This window comes from Hyla sarda, unplaced genomic scaffold (assembly GCF_029499605.1).
Source record: "Hyla sarda isolate aHylSar1 unplaced genomic scaffold, aHylSar1.hap1 scaffold_162, whole genome shotgun sequence".
Classification (NCBI taxonomy): domain Eukaryota; kingdom Metazoa; phylum Chordata; class Amphibia; order Anura; family Hylidae; genus Hyla; species Hyla sarda.
Genome location: NW_026608257.1, coordinates 108,073 through 127,819, shown reverse-complemented (window position 1 = coordinate 127,819; position 19,747 = coordinate 108,073). Strand labels below are relative to the sequence as shown.

General features: G+C 46.8%; 7 non-coding genes and 2 pseudogenes across 7 annotated transcripts; all 9 read right to left on the bottom strand.

Moving 5' to 3' along the window:
* Nucleotides 1-1,429: 1,429 nt before the first annotated feature.
* LOC130311193 (U2 spliceosomal RNA) lies at nucleotides 1,430-1,589 on the bottom strand (annotated as a pseudogene).
* Nucleotides 1,590-3,684: 2,095 nt separating this feature from the next.
* Nucleotides 3,685-3,873, bottom strand: LOC130311180 (U2 spliceosomal RNA). Its single transcript, XR_008859608.1, has one exon. It is a non-coding gene; the product is annotated as a U2 spliceosomal RNA (small nuclear RNA).
* A 693-nt stretch (nucleotides 3,874-4,566) lies between these two features.
* Nucleotides 4,567-4,726, bottom strand: LOC130311192 (U2 spliceosomal RNA; annotated as a pseudogene).
* Nucleotides 4,727-6,820: 2,094 nt separating this feature from the next.
* LOC130311217 (U2 spliceosomal RNA) lies at nucleotides 6,821-7,011 on the bottom strand. Its single transcript, XR_008859630.1, has one exon. It is a non-coding gene; the product is annotated as a U2 spliceosomal RNA (small nuclear RNA).
* A 2,082-nt stretch (nucleotides 7,012-9,093) lies between these two features.
* LOC130311216 (U2 spliceosomal RNA) lies at nucleotides 9,094-9,284 on the bottom strand. The gene has a single exon (XR_008859629.1). It is a non-coding gene; the product is annotated as a U2 spliceosomal RNA (small nuclear RNA).
* A 2,088-nt stretch (nucleotides 9,285-11,372) lies between these two features.
* Nucleotides 11,373-11,563, bottom strand: LOC130311161 (U2 spliceosomal RNA). Its single transcript, XR_008859599.1, has one exon. It is a non-coding gene; the product is annotated as a U2 spliceosomal RNA (small nuclear RNA).
* Nucleotides 11,564-13,641: 2,078 nt separating this feature from the next.
* On the bottom strand, nucleotides 13,642-13,832 carry LOC130311215 (U2 spliceosomal RNA). The gene has a single exon (XR_008859628.1). It is a non-coding gene; the product is annotated as a U2 spliceosomal RNA (small nuclear RNA).
* Nucleotides 13,833-15,909: 2,077 nt separating this feature from the next.
* On the bottom strand, nucleotides 15,910-16,100 carry LOC130311214 (U2 spliceosomal RNA). Its single transcript, XR_008859627.1, has one exon. It is a non-coding gene; the product is annotated as a U2 spliceosomal RNA (small nuclear RNA).
* A 2,087-nt stretch (nucleotides 16,101-18,187) lies between these two features.
* LOC130311146 (U2 spliceosomal RNA) lies at nucleotides 18,188-18,378 on the bottom strand. The gene has a single exon (XR_008859585.1). It is a non-coding gene; the product is annotated as a U2 spliceosomal RNA (small nuclear RNA).
* Nucleotides 18,379-19,747: the final 1,369 nt, after the last annotated feature.

Genomic DNA, 19,747 nt, shown 5'->3' with positions numbered 1-19,747 from the left:
ATCCGCCAGCATCTTCTTGCAGAACACGTCGTGGGACATGTCCGGCACCCTTCCGTCCACGGGCTTGAGCTTCAAGGCAACAGTCTGCCTCATCCAGGGCTCCAGGGTTGGAGCTTCCAGGTTAGGAATTCTGCCGCCCTTCTGCCTTGCCGTGGTGGAGGTTGAAGCTTGCTGTGGTTGGGGCTGGACCTCCAGGCCTTGCCCTGCAGCCTCCTGGGTGGACTTGCTGGTTGAGGCCATGGCTTCTTCCAGCAGGCTCTTTTCTGCTTCCTTGCTTGCTTGTGGAGAGAGGCTTCGCAAAGTCTTCTTTCCCGGGTGGGAGGAGCTATGCAGATCCGGTCCCGGTGGGAGGAGCTATGCAAATCCTTCTCCAGAGGCAGCGAGTTTCTTCGAAAAGATTCTGCGCCGCCTTCCTCTTCGCCGCTGTTCCGGAATTCACCGCCGATTCCCTTCTTCCAGGTTCTTCGTCGGCTTCTTCCGGAGCTGCAGTCTTCAAGATCTTCTCCTTCTTCAGATGTTCCGAGGCAGGCAGGAGACGATCTTCAGGTGGTATGCTCTAGAGAAATGCGGTTCTAATAAGAACGAAAAGTACTGCAATCGTACTACGCAAAATCTCTACCACAATGCTTGGAGTTCTTCAGACCGTAGCGATCATGGTATCTCCCCTGCCAGGTAAGTATTAAATATTAAACTGATAAGAACAGATTTTTTTTTTTTTTTTTTATCTAAAGCCGAGGAACGTGCTTTCGATTCACCCAAAGTGCAAGAAAAAGTGCAAACGTGTTACACTAAAAAAACGTGCACAAAGGATGCGGTCTATCGCAAGCCCTTCTCCGATAGGAGAGAGGCCCCCCAACAAACCTTACCCTTCGCCTCCGGACCAAATGGTACCTGCGAGGTTCCAGGTTCGATGTCCCTTTTCGCCGAAGCTACTAGGGGACCACAAATGCTCCCGGCATCCCCCTTGGCGTTAGCCAAGGTATCTGCCCGCAGAGCCGATTACGGTAGGTACCCTGCCAAAGCAGGAGTACCCGGGGTGTTTGCAGGGAGGTGCGGAACCTAATGGCCACACACACCTCCCCTAGACCGCCAGGAGGGACACCCAGAAGGGCTACCGCATCCTGACCAATCCTGTGAACACACAACACGCAAAAGGTGACACAGTGAGACAAAAAAGAAATAAATAAGTGAATGTGTGCAGATATACTGCCCGGACATCCGGCCGGATCAATAAAAATTTCTCTGATCCTAGCCAGAAGGCCGGGAATCAAGAGGTGAGTGCCACAAGGTGAAGAGATTATGGTGCCCGTGCTTCAACTCAGTGAGTCTATTCTCCCAGTGAGTTTCGGCACCTCGGGGTCACCACTCCCCGAGGCACAAAAGTACCTCGGCTCTAGACCCTCTCAGCCTCATGGCGAGACCCGGAGGGAACAGGTCACATCGGGGCAGCCGTCGAGCTGATTCCTCAGAACCAGCCCCGGAAAGCCCTGGTACACCTGCATCCTCCATGCAGCACCCATCCCCACCAGCATGAAAACTGATAAGAACAGATACTACACTTGATCTTAGCCAAAAGGCCGAGAAGCGATAACCGTGAAAGGGGCGGGCCCAACAAGGTGCCCTTCATGGGCACTATCACTGCTTGCTGTCAGGGAGGCTGCCAGACAATTTTCCATGCACACTCTGGGCTGGGGGGCAGTCAACCACCAGTACACACAGCAGAACCTAAACCCATACCATTATTGCTAAGCAGCAAGACAGGGGCCCATTGCACTCCCACGGGGCCTTTTTAAATGCAATCCATAACCCGGATTTGCCAGGAACCCTTCTTACTCCTCCTACTTGCATGTGACACTGGGCTTAGGATCTGCATAGGAAACACACACACAAGCACACACCTACCTTTGTTGCCTGCAGATGCCTCCTTGGCTGTCCCCAAACGGTATCAAACCAACACCCACGGGAAGCTGTAAGCATAGAGGACATGCCTGCACCCCATTGGACTTACCTGTGTGGGTTAATCCCGGGTTATTTGACAACCTATGGCGGTGATGGTTCTGCTCAGGCAGAGCAGTGCTGATGCTCCTCATAAAGCTGTCGCTGCTGTGAAGGTTCTAGGTGACATCACAAATCCCTATGGTTACATACACAACAAAGCTGGGTTGTTGTTGTTTACACTCTGCAAGGCCTGTGGAAGTGAGTGACATCATAGCACTGTAGTTCTGAGGGTTCTAGATGGATGCAAAAATCTCCTGTTGCTTCTATGAAGGCCATAATAGACGACATCACCAAACAGCTCCATAGTCACATACACAGCAAAGGAGAGATGTTGTTTACACCTAGTGATGTCAGTGGTATTGAGTGACATCACAGCACAGTGCTAAGGCTCCTGGGCCTGGACACAGCAGCGGCTGCAATATCTCAACGGAGAATACGTTTATATATATGTGTGTGTGTGCGCGTATATATATATATATATATATATATATATATATATATATATATATTTCTCCGCCGAAATCACTTTTAAACCCATTTCCACCTTTTTTTCCCTTCTCTTCCTCTTACTTTTTTTTCACGTTTTTTTACGTTTTTCTCCTTTTCGCCTCTTTTCTGGGCGTATTATTCTTCTTTTTCTTCTTTTTTTTCGTCTAATGCATACCCCATCAGTGCAGCAATGCTTATTCAATACCGCCAGCAGATGGAGACACTGGGGGATAATTTTCTAAGGATTTATACTGATTTTTCCTGTCTGAATTTGTCGCACAGAAAGTTGCAGGCCAAATATGTGTGACATTTCTGCGACTTTAGCTTCTAGAGCATTTTTACAACATTATACATAGGTGCTGAATACATAAAAAGCGACTGTTCAGCGACAGACAAGTCGCATCGGCTGAAAGTAGGCCAGAATGTCAGTCCATGTTGGAGCAGGTTTAGATACAGTCTAAAGTATAGATCTCAAAGTCTGTGCACAGAATTTAGCAAGGGCCTCGCACCTTCTGATGCATCAGGTAGGTGCACAATAGCATAGCCTAACCCTCTGTACTTTGGTCTATATTGATGCGGGACATAGACAGCCAGCTGATGACCAATCCATTAGTGCAATGGATGGCTGGAAGCATTTGTCTTTGCCTTTGCAATGCCACAGAAGCAATGCATGGTCAATGTACAGCAATGACACACCTGTGTGAACAGCCAGGAGACCCCCCCCCCCCCCCCCCATGTTATGTTACATAGTTACATAGTTAGTACGGTCGAAAAAAGACATATGTCCATCAAGTTCAACCAGGGAATTAAGGGGTAGGGGTGTGGCGCGATATTGGGGAAGGGATGAGATTTTATATTTCTTCATAAGCATTAATCTTATTTTGTCAATTAGGAACATTCAGCACCCACCCGCTATCAAGGCAGCTGCCTATCATGTCATGCCCTACCTGCACAGGTGTGCTGGCTACTCAAATGATCCAATTAAGGAGGCCATTTAGTCAGCAGCAGCAGAAGTCCTGTGCCTGGACGCTCCAACAGCGGCCAGACACAAGCAGAAGCAGAAGCAGCAGAAGCAGCAGCAGCACCACCTTTTGTTTTTTGGCTGCAGCAGCAGCAAGGCCCACAGGGCTGGCTAGCTGGCTAGCCAGCAAGCAGGTAGCAATGAAAGTAGGAATCTTTCTTTTTAACCCTGTAAGGGGGTGGTGCACTGTACCCGAAGATACTGCCATATCGGGTCAATGCATAGGGCGACGGAAGCAAGCTTCGAAATCGGCCCCCGTTCTCAAAAATCCATTTAATATATGGTCCCCAGATAGGGGACGTATCAGATATTAAACTGATAAGAACAGATTTTTTTTTTTTTTTTTTTTTTTATCTAAAGCCGAGGAACGTGCTTTCGATTCACCCAAAGTGCAAGAAAAAGTGCAAACGTGTTACACTAAAAAAACGTGCACAAAGGATGCGGTCTATCGCAAGCCCTTCTCCGATAGGAGAGAGGCCCCCCAACAAACCTTACCCTTCGCCTCCGGACCAAAAGGTACCTGCGAGGTTCCAGGTTCGATGTCCCTTTTCGCCGAAGCTACTAGGGGACCACAAATGCTCCCGGCATCCCCCTTGGCGTTGGCCAAGGTATCTGCCCGCAGAGCCGATTACGGTAGGTACCCTGCCAAAGCAGGAGTACCCGGGGTGTTTGCAGGGAGGTGCGGAACCTAATGGCCACACACACCTCCCCTAGACCGCCAGGAGGGACACCCAGAAGGGCTACCGCATCCTGACAAATCCTGTGAACACACAACACGCAAAAAGTGACACAGTGAGACAAAAAAGAAATAAATAAGTGAATGTGTGCAGATATACTGCCCGGACATCCGGCCGGATCTATAAAAATTTCTCTGATCCTAGCCAGAAGGCCGGGAATCAAGAGGTGAGTGCCACAAGGTGAAGAGATTATGGTGCCCGTGCTTCAACTCAGTGAGTCTATTCTCCCAGTGAGTTTCGGCACCTCGGGGTCACCACTCCCCGAGGCACAAAAGTACCTCGGCTCTAGACCCTCTCAGCCTCATGGCGAGACCCGGAGGGAACAGGTCACATCGGGGCAGCCGTCGAGCTGATTCCTCAGAACCAGCCCCGGAAAGCCCTGGTACACCTGCATCCTCCATGCAGCACCCATCCCCACCAGCATGAAAACTGATAAGAACAGATACTACACTTGATCTTAGCCAAAAGGCCGAGAAGCGATAACCGTGAAAGGGGCGGGCCCAACAAGGTGCCCTTCATGGGCACTATCACTGCTTGCTGTCAGGGAGGCTGCCAGACAATTTTCCATGCACACTCTGGGCTGGGGGGCAGTCAACCACCAGTACACACAGCAGAACCTAAACCCATACCATTATTGCTAAGCAGCAAGACAGGGGCCCATTGCACTCCCACGGGGCCTTTTTAAATGCAATCCATAACCCGGATTTGCCAGGAACCCTTCTTACTCCTCCTACTTGCATGTGACACTGGGCTTAGGATCTGCATAGGAAACACACACACAAGCACACACCTACCTTTGTTGCCTGCAGATGCCTCCTTGGCTGTCCCCAAACGGTATCAAACCAACACCCACGGGAAGCTGTAAGCATAGAGGACATGCCTGCACCCCATTGGACTTACCTGTGTGGGTTAAACCCGGGTTATTTGACAACCTATGGCGGTGATGGTTCTGCTCAGGCAGAGCAGTGCTGATGCTCCTCATAAAGCTGTCGCTGCTGTGAAGGTTCTAGGTGACATCACAAATCCCTATGGTTACATACACAACAAAGCTGGGTTGTTGTTGTTTACACTCTGCAAGGCCTGTGGAAGTGAGTGACATCATAGCACTGTAGTTCTGAGGGTTCTAGATGGATGCAACAATCTCCTGTTGCTTCTATGAAGGCCATAATAGACGACATCACCAAACAGCTCCATAGTCACATACACAGCAAAGGAGAGATGTTGTTTACACCTAGTGATGTCAGTGGTATTGAGTGACATCACAGCACAGTGCTAAGGCTCCTGGGCCTGGACACAGCAGCGGCTGCAATATCTCAACGGAGAATACGTTTATATATATGTGTGTGTGCGCGTATATATATATATATATATATATATATATATATATATATATATATATATATATATATATTTCTCCGCCGAAATCACTTTTAAACCCATTTCCACCTTTTTTTCCCTTCTCTTCCTCTTACTTTTTTTTCACGTTTTTTTACGTTTTTCTCCTTTTCGCCTCTTTTCTGGGCGTATTATTCTTCTTTTTTTTCGTCTAATGCATACCCCATCAGTGCAGCAATGCTTATTCAATACCGCCAGCAGATGGAGACACTGGGGGATAATTTTCTAAGGATTTATACTGATTTTTCCTGTCTGAATTTGTCGCACAGAAAGTTGCAGGCCAAATATGTGTGACATTTCTGCGACTTTAGCTTCTAGAGCATTTTTACAACATTATACATAGGTGCTGAATACATAAAAAGCGACTGTTCAGCGACAGACAAGTCGCATCGGCTGAAAGTAGGCCAGAATGTCAGTCCATGTTGGAGCAGGTTTAGATACAGTCTAAAGTATAGATCTCAAAGTCTGTGCACAGAATTTAGCAAGGGCCTCGCACCTTCTGATGCATCAGGTAGGTGCACAATAGCATAGCCTAACCCTCTGTACTTTGGTCTATATTGATGCGGGACATAGACAGCCAGCTGATGACCAATCCATTAGTGCAATGGATGGCTGGAAGCATTTGTCTTTGCCTTTGCAATACCACAGAAGCAATGCATGGTCAATGTACAGCAATGACACACCTGTGTGAACAGCCAGGAGACCCCCCCCCCCCCATGTTATGTTACATAGTTACATAGTTAGTTACGGTCGAAAAAAGACATATGTCCATCAAGTTCAACCAGGGAATTAAGGGGTAGGGGTGTGGCGCGATATTGGGGAAGGGATGAGATTTTATATTTCTTCATAAGCATTAATCTTATTTTGTCAATTAGGAACATTCAGCACCCACCCGCTATCAAGGCAGCTGCCTATCATGTCATGCCCTACCTGCACAGGTGTGCTGGCTACTCAAATGATCCAATTAAGGAGGCCATTTAGTCAGCAGCAGCAGAAGTCCTGTGCCTGGACGCTCCAACAGCGGCCAGACACAAGCAGAAGCAGAAGCAGCAGAAGCAGCAGCAGCACCACCTTTTGTTTTTTGGCTGCAGCAGCAGCAAGGCCCACAGGGCTGGCTAGCTGGCTAGCCAGCAAGCAGGTAGCAATGAAAGTAGGAATCTTTCTTTTTAACCCTGTAAGGGGGTGGTGCACTGTACCCGAAGATACTGCCATATCGGGTCAATGCATAGGGCGACGGAAGCAAGCTTCGAAATCGGCCCCCGTTCTCAAAAATCCATTTAATATATGGTCCCCAGATAGGGGACGTATCAGATATTAAACTGATAAGAACAGATACTACACTTGATCTTAGCCAAAAGGCCGAGAAGCGATAACCGTGAAAGGGGCGGGCCCAACAAGGTGCCCTTCATGGGCACTATCACTGCTTGCTGTCAGGGAGGCTGCCAGACAATTTTCCATGCACACTCTGGGCTGGGGGGCAGTCAACCACCAGTACACACAGCAGAACCTAAACCCATACCATTATTGCTAAGCAGCAAGACAGGGGCCCATTGCACTCCCACGGGGCCTTTTTAAATGCAATCCATAACCCGGATTTGCCAGGAACCCTTCTTACTCCTCCTACTTGCATGTGACACTGGGCTTAGGATCTGCATAGGAAACACACACACAAGCACACACCTACCTTTGTTGCCTGCAGATGCCTCCTTGGCTGTCCCCAAACGGTATCAAACCAACACCCACGGGAAGCTGTAAGCATAGAGGACATGCCTGCACCCCATTGGACTTACCTGTGTGGGTTAAACCCGGGTTATTTGACAACCTATGGCGGTGATGGTTCTGCTCAGGCAGAGCAGTGCTGATGCTCCTCATAAAGCTGTCGCTGCTGTGAAGGTTCTAGGTGACATCACAAATCCCTATGGTTACATACACAACAAAGCTGGGTTGTTGTTGTTTACACTCTGCAAGGCCTGTGGAAGTGAGTGACATCATAGCACTGTAGTTCTGAGGGTTCTAGATATGGATGCAACAATCTCCTGTTGCTTCTATGAAGGCCATAATAGACGACATCACCAAACAGCTCCATAGTCACATACACAGCAAAGGAGAGATGTTGTTTACACCTAGTGATGTCAGTGGTATTGAGTGACATCACAGCACAGTGCTAAGGCTCCTGGGCCTGGACACAGCAGCGGCTGCAATATCTCAACGGAGAATACGTTTATATATATGTGTGTGTGTGCGCGTATATATATATATATATATATATATATATATATATTCTCCGCCGAAATCACTTTTAAACCCATTTCCACCTTTTTTTCCCTTCTCTTCCTCTTACTTTTTTTTCACGTTTTTTTACGTTTTTCTCCTTTTCGCCTCTTTTCTGGGCGTATTATTCTTCTTTTTCTTCTTTTTTTTCGTCTAATGCATACCCCATCAGTGCAGCAATGCTTATTCAATACCGCCAGCAGATGGAGACACTGGGGGATAATTTTCTAAGGATTTATACTGATTTTTCATGTCTGAATTTGTCGCACAGAAAGTTGCAGGCCAAATATGTGTGACATTTCTGCGACTTTAGCTTCTAGAGCATTTTTACAACATTATACATAGGTGCTGAATACATAAAAAGCGACTGTTCAGCGACAGACAAGTCGCATCGGCTGAAAGTAGGCCAGAATGTCAGTCCATGTTGGAGCAGGTTTAGATACAGTCTAAAGTATAGATCTCAAAGTCTGTGCACAGAATTTAGCAAGGGCCTCGCACCTTCTGATGCATCAGGTAGGTGCACAATAGCATAGCCTAACCCTCTGTACTTTGGTCTATATTGATGCGGGACATAGACAGCCAGCTGATGACCAATCCATTAGTGCAATGGATGGCTGGAAGCATTTGTCTTTGCCTTTGCAATACCACAGAAGCAATGCATGGTCAATGTACAGCAATGACACACCTGTGTGAACAGCCAGGAGACCCCCCCCCCCCCCATGTTATGTTACATAGTTACATAGTTAGTACGGTCGAAAAAAGACATATGTCCATCAAGTTCAACCAGGGAATTAAGGGGTAGGGGTGTGGCGCGATATTGGGGAAGGGATGAGATTTTATATTTCTTCATAAGCATTAATCTTATTTTGTCAATTAGGAACATTCAGCACCCACCCGCTATCAAGGCAGCTGCCTATCATGTCATGACCTACCTGCACAGGTGTGCTGGCTACTCAAATGATCCAATTAAGGAGGCCATTTAGTCAGCAGCAGCAGAAGTCCTGTGCCTGGACGCTCCAACAGCGGCCAGACACAAGCAGAAGCAGAAGCAGCAGAAGCAGCAGCAGCACCACCTTTTGTTTTTTGGCTGCAGCAGCAGCAAGGCCCACAGGGCTGGCTAGCTGGCTAGCCAGCAAGCAGGTAGCAATGAAAGTAGGAATCTTTCTTTTTAACCCTGTAAGGGGGTGGTGCACTGTACCCGAAGATACTGCCATATCGGGTCAATGCATAGGGCGACGGAAGCAAGCTTCGAAATCGGCCCCCGTTCTCAAAAATCCATTTAATATATGGTCCCCAGATAGGGGACGTATCAGATATTAAACTGATAAGAACAGATACTACACTTGATCTTAGCCAAAAGGCCGAGAAGCGATAACCGTGAAAGGGGCGGGCCCAACAAGGTGCCCTTCATGGGCACTATCACTGCTTGCTGTCAGGGAGGCTGCCAGACAATTTTCCATGCACACTCTGGGCTGGGGGGCAGTCAACCACCAGTACACACAGCAGAACCTAAACCCATACCATTATTGCTAAGCAGCAAGACAGGGGCCCATTGCACTCCCACGGGGCCTTTTTAAATGCAATCCATAACCCGGATTTGCCAGGAACCCTTCTTACTCCTCCTACTTGCATGTGACACTGGGCTTAGGATCTGCATAGGAAACACACACACAAGCACACACCTACCTTTGTTGCCTGCAGATGCCTCCTTGGCTGTCCCCAAACGGTATCAAACCAACACCCACGGGAAGCTGTAAGCATAGAGGACATGCCTGCACCCCATTGGACTTACCTGTGTGGGTTAAACCCGGGTTATTTGACAACCTATGGCGGTGATGGTTCTGCTCAGGCAGAGCAGTGCTGATGCTCCTCATAAAGCTGTCGCTGCTGTGAAGGTTCTAGGTGACATCACAAATCCCTATGGTTACATACACAACAAAGCTGGGTTGTTGTTGTTTACACTCTGCAAGGCCTGTGGAAGTGAGTGACATCATAGCACTGTAGTTCTGAGGGTTCTAGATGGATGCAACAATCTCCTGTTGCTTCTATGAAGGCCATAATAGACGACATCACCAAACAGCTCCATAGTCACATACACAGCAAAGGAGAGATGTTGTTTACACCTAGTGATGTCAGTGGTATTGAGTGACATCACAGCACAGTGCTAAGGCTCCTGGGCCTGGACACAGCAGCGGCTGCAATATCTCAACGGAGAATACGTTTATATATATATGTGTGTGTGTGCGCGTATATATATATATATATATATATATATATATATATATTTCTCCGCCGAAATCACTTTTAAACCCATTTCCACCTTTTTTTCCCTTCTCTTCCTCTTACTTTTTTTTCACGTTTTTTTACTTTTTTCTCCTTTTCGCCTCTTTTCTGGGCGTATTATTCTTCTTTTTCTTCTTTTTTTTCGTCTAATGCATACCCCATCAGTGCAGCAATGCTTATTCAATGCCGCCAGCAGATGGAGACACTGGGGGATAATTTTCTAAGGATTTATACTGATTTTTCCTGTCTGAATTTGTCGCACAGAAAGTTGCAGGCCAAATATGTGTGACATTTCTGCGACTTTAGCTTCTAGAGCATTTTTACAACATTATACATAGGTGCTGAATACATAAAAAGCGACTGTTCAGCGACAGACAAGTCGCATCGGCTGAAAGTAGGCCAGAATGTCAGTCCATGTTGGAGCAGGTTTAGATACAGTCTAAAGTATAGATCTCAAAGTCTGTGCACAGAATTTAGCAAGGGCCTCGCACCTTCTGATGCATCAGGTAGGTGCACAATAGCATAGCCTAACCCTCTGTACTTTGGTCTATATTGATGCGGGACATAGACAGCCAGCTGATGACCAATCCATTAGTGCAATGGATGGCTGGAAGCATTTGTCTTTGCCTTTGCAATACCACAGAAGCAATGCATGGTCAATGTACAGCAATGACACACCTGTGTGAACAGCCAGGAGACCCCCCCCCCCCCCATGTTATGTTACATAGTTACATAGTTAGTACGGTCGAAAAAAGACATATGTCCATCAAGTTCAACCAGGGAATTAAGGGGTAGGGGTGTGGCGCGATATTGGGGAAGGGATGAGATTTTATATTTCTTCATAAGCATTAATCTTATTTTGTCAATTAGGAACATTCAGCACCCACCCGCTATCAAGGCAGCTGCCTATCATGTCATGCCCTACCTGCACAGGTGTGCTGGCTACTCAAATGATCCAATTAAGGAGGCCATTTAGTCAGCAGCAGCAGAAGTCCTGTGCCTGGACGCTCCAACAGCGGCCAGACACAAGCAGAAGCAGCAGAAGCAGCAGAAGCAGCAGCAGCACCACCTTTTGTTTTTTGGCTGCAGCAGCAGCAAGGCCCACAGGGCTGGCTAGCTGGCTAGCCAGCAAGCAGGTAGCAATGAAAGTAGGAATCTTTCTTTTTAACCCTGTAAGGGGGTGGTGCACTTTACCCGAAGATACTGCCATATCAGGTCAATGCATAGGGCGACGGAAGCAAGCTTCGAAATCGGCCCCCGTTCTCAAAAATCCATTTAATATATGGTCCCCAGATAGGGGACGTATCAGATATTAAACTGATAAGAACAGATACTACACTTGATCTTAGCCAAAAGGCCGAGAAGCGATAACCGTGAAAGGGGCGGGCCCAACAAGGTGCCCTTCATGGGCACTATCACTGCTTGCTGTCAGGGAGGCTGCCAGACAATTTTCCATGCACACTCTGGGCTGGGGGGCAGTCAACCACCAGTACACACAGCAGAACCTAAACCCATACCATTATTGCTAAGCAGCAAGACAGGGGCCCATTGCACTCCCACGGGGCCTTTTTAAATGCAATCCATAACCCGGATTTGCCAGGAACCCTTCTTACTCCTCCTACTTGCATGTGACACTGGGCTTAGGATCTGCATAGGAAACACACACACAAGCACACACCTACCTTTGTTGCCTGCAGATGCCTCCTTGGCTGTCCCCAAACGGTATCAAACCAACACCCACGGGAAGCTGTAAGCATAGAGGACATGCCTGCACCCCATTGGACTTACCTGTGTGGGTTAAACCCGGGTTATTTGACAACCTATGGCGGTGATGGTTCTGCTCAGGCAGAGCAGTGCTGATGCTCCTCATAAAGCTGTCGCTGCTGTGAAGGTTCTAGGTGACATCACAAATCCCTATGGTTACATACACAACAAAGCTGGGTTGTTGTTGTTTACACTCTGCAAGGCCTGTGGAAGTGAGTGACATCATAGCACTGTAGTTCTGAGGGTTCTAGATGGATGCAACAATCTCCTGTTGCTTCTATGAAGGCCATAATAGACGACATCACCAAACAGCTCCATAGTCACATACACAGCAAAGGAGAGATGTTGTTTACACCTAGTGATGTCAGTGGTATTGAGTGACATCACAGCACAGTGCTAAGGCTCCTGGGCCTGGACACAGCAGCGGCTGCAATATCTCAACGGAGAATACGTTTATATATATGTGTGTGTGTGCGCGTATATATATATATATATATATATATATATATATATATTTCTCCGCCGAAATCACTTTTAAACCCATTTCCACCTTTTTTTCCCTTCTCTTCCTCTTACTTTTTTTTCACGTTTTTTTACGTTTTTCTCCTTTTCGCCTATTTTCTGGGCGTATTATTCTTCTTTTTCTTCTTTTTTTTCGTCTAATGCATACCCCATCAGTGCAGCAATGCTTATTCAATACCGCCAGCAGATGGAGACACTGGGGGATAATTTTCTAAGGATTTATACTGATTTTTCCTGTCTGAATTTGTCGCACAGAAAGTTGCAGGCCAAATATGTGTGACATTTCTGCGACTTTAGCTTCTAGAGCATTTTTACAACATTATACATAGGTGCTGAATACATAAAAAGCGACTGTTCAGCGACAGACAAGTCGCATCGGCTGAAAGTAGGCCAGAATGTCAGTCCATGTTGGAGCAGGTTTAGATACAGTCTAAAGTATAGATCTCAAAGTCTGTGCACAGAATTTAGCAAGGGCCTCGCACCTTCTGATGCATCAGGTAGGTGCACAATAGCATAGCCTAACCCTCTGTACTTTGGTCTATATTGATGCGGGACATAGACAGCCAGCTGATGACCAATCCATTAGTGCAATGGATGGCTGGAAGCATTTGTCTTTGCCTTTGCAATACCACAGAAGCAATGCATGGTCAATGTACAGCAATGACACACCTGTGTGAACAGCCAGGAGCCCCCCCCCCATGTTATGTTACATAGTTACATAGTTAGTACGGTCGAAAAAAGACATATGTCCATCAAGTTCAACCAGGGAATTAAGGGGTAGGGGTGTGGCGCGATATTGGGGAAGGGATGAGATTTTATATTTCTTCATAAGCATTAATCTTATTTTGTCAATTAGGAACATTCAGCACCCACCCGCTATCAAGGCAGCTGCCTATCATGTCATGCCCTACCTGCACAGGTGTGCTGGCTACTCAAATGATCCAATTAAGGAGGCCATTTAGTCAGCAGCAGCAGAAGTCCTGTGCCTGGACGCTCCAACAGCGGCCAGACACAAGCAGAAGCAGAAGCAGCAGAAGCAGCAGCAGCACCACCTTTTGTTTTTTGGCTGCAGCAGCAGCAAGGCCCACAGGGCTGGCTAGCTGGCTAGCCAGCAAGCAGGTAGCAATGAAAGTAGGAATCTTTCTTTTTAACCCTGTAAGGGGGTGGTGCACTGTACCCGAAGATACTGCCATATCGGGTCAATGCATAGGGCGACGGAAGCAAGCTTCGAAATCGGCCCCCGTTCTCAAAAATCCATTTAATATATGGTCCCCAGATAGGGGACGTATCAGATATTAAACTGATAAGAACAGATACTACACTTGATCTTAGCCAAAAGGCCGAGAAGCGATAACCGTGAAAGGGGCGGGCCCAACAAGGTGCCCTTCATGGGCACTATCACTGCTTGCTGTCAGGGAGGCTGCCAGACAATTTTCCATGCACACTCTGGGCTGGGGGGCAGTCAACCACCAGTACACACAGCAGAACCTAAACCCATACCATTATTGCTAAGCAGCAAGACAGGGGCCCATTGCACTCCCACGGGGCCTTTTTAAATGCAATCCATAACCCGGATTTGCCAGGAACCCTTCTTACTCCTCCTACTTGCATGTGACACTGGGCTTAGGATCTGCATAGGAAACACACACACAAGCACACACCTACCTTTGTTGCCTGCAGATGCCTCCTTGGCTGTCCCCAAACGGTATCAAACCAACACCCACGGGAAGCTGTAAGCATAGAGGACATGCCTGCACCCCATTGGACTTACCTGTGTGGGTTAAACCCGGGTTATTTGACAACCTATGGCGGTGATGGTTCTGCTCAGGCAGAGCAGTGCTGATGCTCCTCATAAAGCTGTCGCTGCTGTGAAGGTTCTAGGTGACATCACAAATCCCTATGGTTACATACACAACAAAGCTGGGTTGTTGTTGTTTACACTCTGCAAGGCCTGTGGAAGTGAGTGACATCATAGCACTGTAGTTCTGAGGGTTCTAGATGGATGCAACAATCTCCTGTTGCTTCTATGAAGGCCATAATAGACGACATCACCAAACAGCTCCATAGTCACATACACAGCAAAGGAGAGATGTTGTTTACACCTAGTGATGTCAGTGGTATTGAGTGACATCACAGCACAGTGCTAAGGCTCCTGGGCCTGGACACAGCAGCGGCTGCAATATCTCAACGGAGAATACGTTTATATATATATGTGTGTGTGTGCGCGTATATATATATATATATATATATATATATATATATATATATATATATTCTCCGCCGAAATCACTTTTAAACCCATTTCCACCTTTTTTTCCCTTCTCTTCCTCTTACTTTTTTTTCACGTTTTTTTACGTTTTTCTCCTTTTCGCCTCTTTTCTGGGCGTATTATTCTTCTTTTTCTTCTTTTTTTTCGTCTAATGCATACCCCATCAGTGCAGCAATGCTTATTCAATACCGCCAGCAGATGGAGACACTGGGGGATAATTTTCTAAGGATTTATACTGATTTTTCCTGTCTGAATTTGTCGCACAGAAAGTTGCAGGCCAAATATGTGTGACATTTCTGCGACTTTAGCTTCTAGAGCATTTTTACAACATTATACATAGGTGCTGAATACATAAAAAGCGACTGTTCAGCGACAGACAAGTCGCATCGGCTGAAAGTAGGCCAGAATGTCAGTCCATGTTGGAGCAGGTTTAGATACAGTCTAAAGTATAGATCTCAAAGTCTGTGCACAGAATTTAGCAAGGGCCTCGCACCTTCTGATGCATCAGGTAGGTGCACAATAGCATAGCCTAACCCTCTGTACTTTGGTCTATATTGATGCGGGACATAGACAGCCAGCTGATGACCAATCCATTAGTGCAATGGATGGCTGGAAGCATTTGTCTTTGCCTTTGCAATACCACAGAAGCAATGCATGGTCAATGTACAGCAATGACACACCTGTGTGAACAGCCAGGAGACCCCCCCCCCCCATGTTATGTTACATAGTTACATAGTTAGTACGGTCGAAAAAAGACATATGTCCATCAAGTTCAACCAGGGAATTAAGGGGTAGGGGTGTGGCGCGATATTGGGGAAGGGATGAGATTTTATATTTCTTCATAAGCATTAATCTTATTTTGTCAATTAGGAACATTCAGCACCCACCCGCTATCAAGGCAGCTGCCTATCATGTCATGCCCTACCTGCACAGGTGTGCTGGCTACTCAAATGATCCAATTAAGGAGGCCATTTAGTCAGCAGCAGCAGAAGTCCTGTGCCTGGACGCTCCAACAGCGGCCAGACACAAGCAGAAGCAGCAGAAGCACCACCTTTTGTTTTTTGGCTGCAGCAGCAGCAAGGCCCACAGGGCTGGCTAGCTGGCTAGCCAGCAAGCAGGTAGCAATGAAAGTAGGAATCTTTCTTTTTAACCCTGTAAGGGGGTGGTGCACTGTACCCGAAGATACTGCCATATCGGGTCAATGCATAGGGCGACGGAAGCAAGCTTCGAAATCGGCCCCCGTTCTCAAAAATCCATTTAATATATGGTCCCCAGATAGGGGACGTATCAGATATTAAACTGATAAGAACAGATACTACACTTGATCTTAGCCAAAAGGCCGAGAAGCGATAACCGTGAAAGGGGCGGGCCCAACAAGGTGCCCTTCATGGGCACTATCACTGCTTGCTGTCAGGGAGGCTGCCAGACAATTTTCCATGCACACTCTGGGCTGGGGGGCAGTCAACCACCAGTACACACAGCAGAACCTAAACCCATACCATTATTGCTAAGCAGCAAGACAGGGGCCCATTGCACTCCCACGGGGCCTTTTTAAATGCAATCCATAACCCGGATTTGCCAGGAACCCTTCTTACTCCTCCTACTTGCATGTGACACTGGGCTTAGGATCTGCATAGGAAACACACACACAAGCACACACCTACCTTTGTTGCCTGCAGATGCCTCCTTGGCTGTCCCCAAACGGTATCAAACCAACACCCACGGGAAGCTGTAAGCATAGAGGACATGCCTGCACCCCATTGGACTTACCTGTGTGGGTTAAACCCGGGTTATTTGACAACCTATGGCGGTGATGGTTCTGCTCAGGCAGAGCAGTGCTGATGCTCCTCATAAAGCTGTCGCTGCTGTGAAGGTTCTAGGTGACATCACAAATCCCTATGGTTACATACACAACAAAGCTGGGTTGTTGTTGTTTACACTCTGCAAGGCCTGTGGAAGTGAGTGACATCACAGCACTGTAGTTCTGAGGGTTCTAGATGGATGCAACAATCTCCTGTTGCTTCTATGAAGGCCATAATAGACGACATCACCAAACAGCTCCATAGTCACATACACAGCAAAGGAGAGATGTTGTTTACACCTAGTGATGTCAGTGGTATTGAGTGACATCACAGCACAGTGCTAAGGCTCCTGGGCCTGGACACAGCAGCGGCTGCAATATCTCAACGGAGAATACGTTTATATATATATGTGTGTGTGTGCGCGTATATATATATATATATATATATATATATATATATATATATATATATTTCTCCGCCGAAATCACTTTTAAACCCATTTCCACCTTTTTTTCCCTTCTCTTCCTCTTACTTTTTTTTCACGTTTTTTTACGTTTTTCTCCTTTTCGCCTCTTTTCTGGGCGTATTATTCTTCTTTTTCTTCTTTTTTTTCGTCTAATGCATACCCCATCAGTGCAGCAATGCTTATTCAATACCGCCAGCAGATGGAGACACTGGGGGATAATTTTCTAAGGATTTATACTGATTTTTCCTGTCTGAATTTGTCGCACAGAAAGTTGCAGGCCAAATATGTGTGACATTTCTGCGACTTTAGCTTCTAGAGCATTTTTACAACATTATACATAGGTGCTGAATACATAAAAAGCGACTGTTCAGCGACAGACAAGTCGCATCGGCTGAAAGTAGGCCAGAATGTCAGTCCATGTTGGAGCAGGTTTAGATACAGTCTAAAGTATAGATCTCAAAGTCTGTGCACAGAATTTAGCAAGGGCCTCGCACCTTCTGATGCATCAGGTAGGTGCACAATAGCATAGCCTAACCCTCTGTACTTTGGTCTATATTGATGCGGGACATAGACAGCCAGCTGATGACCAATCCATTAGTGCAAGGGATGGCTGGAAGCATTTGTCTTTGCCTTTGCAATACCACAGAAGCAATGCATGGTCAATGTACAGCAATGACACACCTGTGTGAACAGCCAGGAGACCCCCCCCCCCCCCCATGTTATGTTACATAGTTACATAGTTAGTACGGTCGAAAAAAGACATATGTCCATCAAGTTCAACCAGGGAATTAAGGGGTAGGGGTGTGGCGCGATATTGGGGAAGGGATGAGATTTTATATTTCTTCATAAGCATTAATCTTATTTTGTCAATTAGGAACATTCAGCACCCACCCGCTATCAAGGCAGCTGCCTATCATGTCATGCCCTACCTGCACAGGTGTGCTGGCTACTCAAATGATCCAATTAAGGAGGCCATTTAGTCAGCAGCAGCAGAAGTCCTGTGCCTGGACGCTCCAACAGCGGCCAGACACAAGCAGAAGCAGAAGCAGCAGCAGCACCACCTTTTGTTTTTTGGCTGCAGCAGCAGCAAGGCCCACAGGGCTGGCTAGCTGGCTAGCTAGCAAGCAGGTAGCAATGAAAGTAGGAATCTTTCTTTTTAACCCTGTAAGGGGGTGGTGCACTGTACCCGAAGATACTGCCATATCAGGTCAATGCATAGGGCGACGGAAGCAAGCTTCGAAATCGGCCCCCGTTCTCAAAAATCCATTTAATATATGGTCCCCAGTTAGGGGACGTATCAGATATTAAACTGATAAGAACAGATACTACACTTGATCTTAGCCAAAAGGCCGAGAAGCGATAACCGTGAAAGGGGCGGGCCCAACAAGGTGCCCTTCATGGGCACTATCACTGCTTGCTGTCAGGGAGGCTGCCAGACAATTTTCCATGCACACTCTGGGCTGGGGGGCAGTCAACCACCAGTACACACAGCAGAACCTAAACCCATACCATTATTGCTAAGCAGCAAGACAGGGGCCCATTGCACTCCCACGGGGCCTTTTTAAATGCAATCCATAACCCGGATTTGCCAGGAACCCTTCTTACTCCTCCTACTTGCATGTGACACTGGGCTTAGGATCTGCATAGGAAACACACACACAAGCACACACCTACCTTTGTTGCCTGCAGATGCCTCCTTGGCTGTCCCCAAACGGTATCAAACCAACACCCACGGGAAGCTGTAAGCATAGAGGACATGCCTGCACCCCATTGGACTTACCTGTGTGGGTTAAACCCGGGTTATTTGACAACCTATGGCGGTGATGGTTCTGCTCAGGCAGAGCAGTGCTGATGCTCCTCATAAAGCTGTCGCTGCTGTGAAGGTTCTAGGTGACATCACAAATCCCTATGGTTACATACACAACAAAGCTGGGTTGTTGTTGTTTACACTCTGCAAGGCCTGTGGAAGTGAGTGACATCATAGCACTGTAGTTCTGAGGGTTCTAGATGGATGCAACAATCTCCTGTTGCTTCTATGAAGGCCATAATAGACGACATCACCAAACAGCTCCATAGTCACATACACAGCAAAGGAGAGATGTTGTTTACACCTAGTGATGTCAGTGGTATTGAGTGACATCACAGCACAGTGCTAAGGCTCCTGGGCCTGGACACAGCAGCGGCTGCAATATCTCAACGGAGAATACGTTTATATATATATGTGTGTGTGTGCGCGTATATATATATATATATATATATATATATATATATTTCTCCGCCGAAATCACTTTTAAACCCATTTCCACCTTTTTTTCCCTTCTCTTCCTCTTACTTTTTTTTCACGTTTTTTTACGTTTTTCTCCTTTTCGCCTCTTTTCTGGGCGTATTATTCTTCTTTTTCTTCTTTTTTTTCGTCTAATGCATACCCCATCAGTGCAGCAATGCTTATTCAATACCGCCAGCAGATGGAGACACTGGGGGATAATTTTCTAAGGATTTATACTGATTTTTCCTGTCTGAATTTGTCGCACAGAAAGTTGCAGGCCAAATATGTGTGACATTTCTGCGACTTTAGCTTCTAGAGCATTTTTACAACATTATACATAGGTGCTGAATACATAAAAAGCGACTGTTCAGCGACAGACAAGTCGCATCGGCTGAAAGTAGGCCAGAATGTCAGTCCATGTTGGAGCAGGTTTAGATACAGTCTAAAGTATAGATCTCAAAGTC